We start from the raw sequence: 8192 nt of genomic DNA on the forward strand, positions 1-8192 counted from the left end.
TGGACAGGTTTCGACAAAGTTTAGACAAGTTTGGACAAAGTTTGCATAAACGTTGAACAAAGTTTGGACACTGTTCGGACAAAGTTTGGAGAACATTTGGACAAGTTTGGACAAAGTTGGCACAAAATTTGGACAAGTTTAAACAAAGTTTGGACACCGTTAAGAAAAAGTTTGGACAACGTTTGGGCTTAATTTGGACAAAATTTGTACAGGTTTGTACAAAGTTTGGACACAGACAGAACAACATTTGGACAGGTTTGGACAAAGTTTAGACAAGTTTGGACAAAGTTTGCATAAAAATTGAACAAAGTTTGGACACTGTTCAGACAAAGTTTGGAAAAGTTTGGAGAACATTTGGACAAGGTAGGACAAAGTTTGCACAACATTTGGACAAGTTTGAACAAAGTTTGGACACCGTTAAGAAAAAGTTTGGACAACGTTTGGGCATAATTTGGACACAATTTGGACAGGTTTGTACAAAGTTTAGACACATAGAACAACATTTGGAAAAGGTTGGACAAAGTTTGGGCAAAGTTTGAACACAGTTAAGACAAAGTTTGGACAAGTGTGGACAAAAATTGGGCAAAATTTGGACAAAGTTTGCACAAAATTTGGTCAGGTTTGTACAAAGTTTGGGCGAAGTTTGGACACAGATAGGACAACGCTTGGACAGATTTTGAACAGGTTTGGACAAAGTCCGAGCAAAATTCGGACAAAATTTAGACAAAGTTTGGATAAGTTTGGCCAACGTTTGGGCATAATTTGGACAACATTTCGACAAAGTTTGCACAAAATTTGGACAAGTTTGGACTAGGTTTGTGCAAAGGTTGGACGCAAATAACACAACATTTGGACAAGTTTGGACTAAGTTTGGACAACATTAGGACAAAGTTTGGACACAGTTAAGAAAAAGTTTGGACAAATTTGGACAACAATTGGGCAAAATTTGGACAACATTAGGACAAAGTTTGGACACAGTTAAGACAAAGTTTGGACAAGTTTGGACAACAACTGGGCAAAATTTGGACAAGGTTTGCACAAGTTTGGACAAAGTTTGCATAAAAGTTGAACAAAGTTTGGAAGGAGTTCAGACAAAGTTTGGAAAAGTTTGGAGAAAATTTGAAGGATATTTGGACAAGTTTGGACAAAGTTTGGAAAACGTTTGGGCATAATTTGGACAACATTTCGACAAAGTTTGCACAAAATTTGGACAAGTTTGGACAAGGTTTGGGCAAACCTTGGAAAAGTTTGGACAGAGTTTGGACGATCGTCTGGCAAAGTTTGGAAAAGTTTGTACAAAACTTAAACAAGTTTGGACAAAGTTTGCATAAAAGTTGAACAAAGTTTGGAATGAGTTTAGACAAAGTTTGGAAAAGTTTGGAGAAAATTTGAAGGAAATTTGGACAAGTTTGGACAAAGTTTGGACAACGTTTGGGCATAATTTGGACAACATTTCGACAAAGTTTGCACAAAATTTGGACAAGTTTGGACTAGGTTTGGGCAAACCTTGGAAAAGTTTGGACAGAGTTTGGACAATCGTCTGGCAAAGTTTGGAAAAGTTTGTACAAAACTTAAACAAGTTTGGACAAAGTTTGCATAAAAGTTGAACAAAGTTTGGAATGAGTTTAGACAAAGTTTGGAAAAGTTTGGAGAAAATTTGAAGGAAATTTGGACAAGTTTGGACAAAGTTTGGACAACGTTTGGGCATAATTTGGACAACATTTCGACAAAGTTTGCACAAAATTTGGACAAGTTTGGACAAGGTTTGGGCAAACCTTGGAAAAGTTTGGACAGAGTTTGGACAATCGTCTGGCAAAGTTTGGAAAAGTTTGTACAAAACTTAGATAAGTTTGGACAAAGTTTGCATAAAAGTTGAACAAAGTTTGGAATGAGTTTAGACAAAGTTTGGAAAGTTTGGAGAAAATTTTAAGGAAATTTGGACAAGTTTGGACAAAGTTTGGACAACGTTTGGGCAAACCTTGGAAAAGTTTGGACAGAGTTTGGACAATCGTTTGGAAAAGTTTGTACAAAACGTAAACAAGTTTGGACAAAGTTTGCATAAAAGTTGAACAAAGTTTGGAATGAGTTTAGACAAAGTTTGGAAAAGTTTGGAGAAAATTTGAAGGAAATTTGGACAAGTTTGGACAAAGTTTGGACAACGTTTGGGCATGATTTGGACAACATTTCGACAAAGTTTGCAAAAAATTTGGACAAGTTTGGACAAGGTTTGGGCAAACCTTGGAAAAGTTTGGACAGAGTTTGGACAATCGTCTGGCAAAGTTTGGAAAAGTTTGTAAAAAACTTAAACAAGTTTGGACAAAGTTTGCATAAAAGTTGAACAAAGTTTGGAAGGAGTTCAGACAAAGTTTGGAAAAGTTTGGAGAAAATTTGAAGGATATTTGGACAAGTTTGGACAAAGTTTGGAAAACGTTTGGGCATAATTTGGACAACATTTCGACAAAGTTTGCACAAAATTTGGACAAGTTTGGACAAGGTTTGGGCAAACCTTGGAAAAGTTTGGACAGAGTTTGGACGATCGTCTGGCAAAGTTTGGAAAAGTTTGTACAAAACTTAAACAAGTTTGGACAAAGTTTGCATAAAAGTTGAACAAAGTTTGGAATGAGTTTAGACAAAGTTTGGAAAAGTTGGGAGAAAATTTGAAGGAAATTTGGACAAGTTTGGACAAAGTTTGGACAACGTTTGGGCATAATTTGGACAACATTTCGACAAAGTTTGCACAAAATTTGGACAAGTTTGGACAAGGTTTGGGCAAACCTTGGAAAAGTTTGGACAGAGTTTGGACAATCGTTTGGAAAAGTTTGTACAAAACTTAAACAAGTTTGGACAAAGTTTGCATAAAAGTTGAACAAAGTTTGGAATGAGTTTAGACAAAGTTTGGAAAAGATTGGAGAAAATTTGAAGGAAATTTGGACAAGTTTGGACAAAGTTTGGACAACGTTTGGGCATAATTTGGACAACATTTCGACAAAGTTTGCACAAAATTTGGACAAGTTTGGACAAGGTTTGGGCAAACCTTGGAAAAGTTTGGACAGAGTTTGGACAATCGTCTGGCAAAGTTTGGAAAAGTTTGTACAAAACTTAGATAAGTTTGGACAAAGTTTGCATAAAAGTTGAACAAAGTTTGGAATGAGTTTAGACAAAGTTTGGAAAGTTTGGAGAAAATTTGAAGGAAATTTGGACAAGTTTGGACAAAGTTTGGACAACGTTTGGGCATAATTTGGACAACATTTCGACAAAGTTTGCACAAAATTTGGACAAGTTTGGACAAGGTTTGGGCAAACCTTGGAAAAGTTTGGACAGAGTTTGGACAATCGTTTGGAAAAGTTTGTACAAAACTTAAACAAGTTTGGACAAAGTTTGCATAAAAGTTGAACAAAGTTTGGAATGAGTTTAGACAAAGTTTGGAAAAGTTGGGAGAAAATTTGAAGGAAATTTGGACAAGTTTGGACAAAGTTTGGACAACGTTTGGGCATAATTTGGACAACATTTCGACAAAGTTTGCACAAAATTTGGACAAGTTTGGACAAGGTTTGGGCAAACCTTGGAAAAGTTTGGACAGAGTTTGGACGATCGTCTGGCAAAGTTTGGAAAAGTTTGTAAAAAACTTAAACAAGTTTGGACAAAGTTTGCATAAAAGTTGAACAAAGTTTGGAATGAGTTTAGACAAAGTTTGGAAAGTTTGGAGAAAATTTGAAGGAAATTTGGACAAGTTTGGACAAAGTTTGGACAACGTTTGGGCATAATTTGGACAACATTTCGACGAGGTTTGCACAAAATTTGGACAAGTTTGGACAAGGTTTGGGCAAACCTTGGAAAAGTTTGGACAGAGTTTGGACAATCGTCTGGCAAAGTTTGGAAAAGTTTGTACAAAACTTAAACAAGTTTGGACAAAGTTTGCATAAAAGTTGAACAAAGTTTGGAATGAGTTTAGACAAAGTTTGGAAAAGTTTGGAAAAAATTTGAAGGAAATTTGTACAAGTTTGGACAAAGTTTGGACAACGTTTGGGCATAATTTGGACAACATTTCGACAAAGTTTGCACAAAATTTGGACAAGTTTGGACTAGGTTTGGGCAAACCTTGGAAAAGTTTGGACAGAGTTTGGACAATCGTCTGGCAAAGTTTGGAAAAGTTTGTACAAAACTTAAACAAGTTTGGACAAAGTTTGCATAAAAGTTGAACAAAGTTTGGAATGAGTTTAGACAAAGTTTGGAAAAGTTTGGAGAAAATTTGAAGGAAATTTGGACAAGTTTGGACAAAGTTTGGACAACGTTTGGGCATAATTTGGACAACATTTCGACAAAGTTTGCACAAAATTTGGACAAGTTTGGACTAGGTTTGGGCAAACCTTGGAAAAGTTTGGACAGAGTTTGGACAATCGTCTGGCAAAGTTTGGAAAAGTTTGTAAAAAACTTAAACAAGTTTGCACAAAGTTTGCATAAAAGTTGAACAAAGTTTGGAATGAGTTTAGACAAAGTTTGGAAAAGTTTGGAGAAAATTTGAAGGAAATTTGGACAAGTTTGGACAAAGTTTGGACAACGTTTGGGCATCATTTGGACATTTCGACAAAGTTTGCACAAAATTTGGACAAGTTTGGACAAGGTTTGGGCAAACCTTGGAAAAGTTTGGACAGAGTTTGGACAATCGTCTGGCAAAGTTTGGAAAAGTTTGTAAAAAACTTAAACAAGTTTGGACAAAGTTTGCATAAAAGTTGAACAAAGTTTGGAATGAGTTTAGACAAAGTTTGGAAAAGTTTGGAAAAAATTTGAAGGAAATTTGGACAAGTTTGGACAAAGTTTGGACAACGTTTGGGCATAATTTGGACAACATTTCGACAAAGTTTGCACAAAATTTGGACAAGTTTGGACAAAGTTTGGGCAAACCTTAAAAAAGTTTGGACAGAGTTTGGACAATCGTCTGGCAAAGTTTGGAAAAGTTTGTACAAAACTTAAACAAGTTTGGACAAAGTTTGCATAAAAGTTGAACAAAGTTTGGAATGAGTTTAGACAAAGTTTGGAAAGTTTGGAGAAAATTTGAAGGAAATTTGGACAAGTTTGGACAAAGTTTGGACAACGTTTGGGCAAACCTTGGAAAAGTTTGGACAGAGTTTGGACAATCGTTTGGAAAAGTTTGTACAAAACGTAAACAAGTTTGGACAAAGTTTGCATAAAAGTTGAACAAAGTTTGGAATGAGTTTAGACAAAGTTTGGAAAAGTTTGGAGAAAATTTGAAGGAAATTTGGACAAGTTTGGACAAAGTTTGGACAACGTTTGGGCATAATTTGGACAACATTTCGACAAAGTTTGCACAAAATTTGGACAAGTTTGGACAAGGTTTGGGCAAACCTTGGAAAAGTTTGGACAGAGTTTGGACAATCGTCTGGCAAAGTTTGGAAAAGTTTGTACAAAACTTAAACAAGTTTGGACAAAGTTTGCATAAAAGTTGAACAAAGTTTGGAATGAGTTGAGACAAAGTTTGGAAAAGTTTGAAGAAAATTTGAAGGAAATTTGTACAAGTTTGGACAAAGTTTGGACAACGTTTGGGCATAATTTGGACAACATTTCGACAAAGTTTGCACAAAATTTGGACAAGTTTGGACTAGGTTTGGGCAAACCTTGGAAAAGTTTGGACAGAGTTTGGACAATCGTCTGGCAAAGTTTGGAAAAGTTTGTACAAAACTTAAACAAGTTTGGACAAAGTTTGCATAAAAGTTGAACAAAGTTTGGAATGAGTTTAGACAAAGTTTGGAAAAGTTTGGAGAAAATTTGAAGGAAATTTGGACAAGTTTGGACAAAGTTTGGACAACGTTTGGGCATAATTTGGACAACATTTCGACAAAGTTTGCACAAAATTTGGACAAGTTTGGACTAGGTTTGGGCAAACCTTGGAAAAGTTTGGACAGAGTTTGGACAATCGTCTGGCAAAGTTTGGAAAAGTTTGTAAAAAACTTAAACAAGTTTGCACAAAGTTTGCATAAAAGTTGAACAAAGTTTGGAATGAGTTTAGACAAAGTTTGGAAAAGTTTGGAGAAAATTTGAAGGAAATTTGGACAAGTTTGGACAAAGTTTGGACAACGTTTGGGCATAATTTGGACAACATTTCGACAAAGTTTGCACAAAATTTGGACAAGTTTGGACAAGGTTTGGGCAAACCTTGGAAAAGTTTGGACAGAGTTTGGACAATCGTCTGGCAAAGTTTGGAAAAGTTTGTAAAAAACTTAAACAAGTTTGGACAAAGTTTGCATAAAAGTTGAACAAAGTTTGGAATGAGTTTAGACAAAGTTTGGAAAAGTTTGGAAAAAATTTGAAGGAAATTTGGACAAGTTTGGACAAAGTTTGGACAACGTTTGGGCATAATTTGGACAACATTTCGACAAAGTTTGCACAAAATTTGGACAAGTTTGGACAAAGTTTGGGCAAACCTTAAAAAAGTTTGGACAGAGTTTGGACAATCGTCTGGCAAAGTTTGGAAAAGTTTGTACAAAACTTAAACAAGTTTGGACAAAGTTTGCATAAAAGTTGAACAAAGTTTGGAATGAGTTTAGACAAAGTTTGGAAAGTTTGGAGAAAATTTGAAGGAAATTTGGACAAGTTTGGACAAAGTTTGGACAACGTTTGGGCAAACCTTGGAAAAGTTTGGACAGAGTTTGGACAATCGTTTGGAAAAGTTTGTACAAAACGTAAACAAGTTTGGACAAAGTTTGCATAAAAGTTGAACAAAGTTTGGAATGAGTTTAGACAAAGTTTGGAAAAGTTTGGAGAAAATTTGAAGGAAATTTGGACAAGTTTGGACAAAGTTTGGACAACGTTTGGGCATAATTTGGACAACATTTCGACAAAGTTTGCACAAAATTTGGACAAGTTTGGACAAGGTTTGGGCAAACCTTGGAAAAGTTTGGACAGAGTTTGGACAATCGTCTGGCAAAGTTTGGAAAAGTTTGTACAAAACTTAAACAAGTTTGGACAAAGTTTGCATAAAAGTTGAACAAAGTTTGGAATGAGTTGAGACAAAGTTTGGAAAAGTTTGAAGAAAATTTGAAGGAAATTTGGACAAGTTTGGACAAAGTTTGGACAACGTTTGGGCATAATTTGGACAACATTTCGACAAAGTTTGCACAAAATTTGGACAAGTTTGGACAAGGTTTGGGCAAATTTTGGAAAAGGTTGGACAGACTTTGGACAATTGTTTGGAAAAGTTTGTACAAAACTTAAACAAGTTTGGACAAAGTTTGCATAAATGTTGAACAAAGTTTGGAATGAGTTTAGACAAAGTTTGGAAAAGTTAGGAGAAAATTTGAAGGTAATTTGGACAAGTTTGGACAACGTTTGGGCATAATTTGGACAACATTTTGACAAAGTTTGCACAAAATTTGGACAAGTTTGGACAAGGTTTGGGCAAACATTGGAAAAGTTTGGACAGAGTTTGGACAATCGTCTGGCAAAGTTTGGAAAAGTTTGTACAAAACTTAAACAAGTTTGGACAAAGTTTGCATAAAAGTTGAACAAAGTTTGGAATGAGTTTAGACAAAGTTTGGAAAAGTTTGGAGAAAATTTGAAGGAAATTTGGACAAGTTTGGACAAAGTTTGGACAACGTTTGGGCATAATTTGGACAACATTTTGACAAAGTTTGCACAAAATTTGGACAAGTTTGGACAAGGTTTGGGCAAACCTTGGAAAAGTTTGGACAGAGTTTGGACAATCGTCTGGCAAAGTTTGGAAAAGTTTGTACAAAACTTAAACAAGTTTGGACAAAGTTTGCATAAAAGTTGAACAAAGTTTGGAAGGAGTTCAGACAAAGTTTGGAAAAGTTTGGAGAAAATTTGAAGGAAATTTGGACAAGTTTGGACAAAGTTTGGACAACGTTTGGGCATAATTTGGACAACATTTCGACAAAGTTTGCACAAAATTTGGACAAGTTTGGACAAGGTTTGGGCAAACCTTGGAAAAGTTTGGACAGAGTTTGGACAATCGTTTGGAAAAGTTTGTACAAAACTTAAACAAGTTTGGACAAAGTTTGCATAAAAGTTGAAGAAAGTTTGGAATGAGTTTAGACAAAGTTTGGAAAAGTTTGGAGAAAATTTGAAGGAAATTTGGACAAGTTTGGACAAAGTTTGGACAACGTTTGGGCATCATTTGGACATTTCGACAAAGTTTGCACAAAATTTGGACAAGT

This window comes from Nerophis ophidion, linkage group LG16 (genome assembly GCF_033978795.1).
Source record: "Nerophis ophidion isolate RoL-2023_Sa linkage group LG16, RoL_Noph_v1.0, whole genome shotgun sequence".
Taxonomy (NCBI): domain Eukaryota; kingdom Metazoa; phylum Chordata; class Actinopteri; order Syngnathiformes; family Syngnathidae; genus Nerophis; species Nerophis ophidion.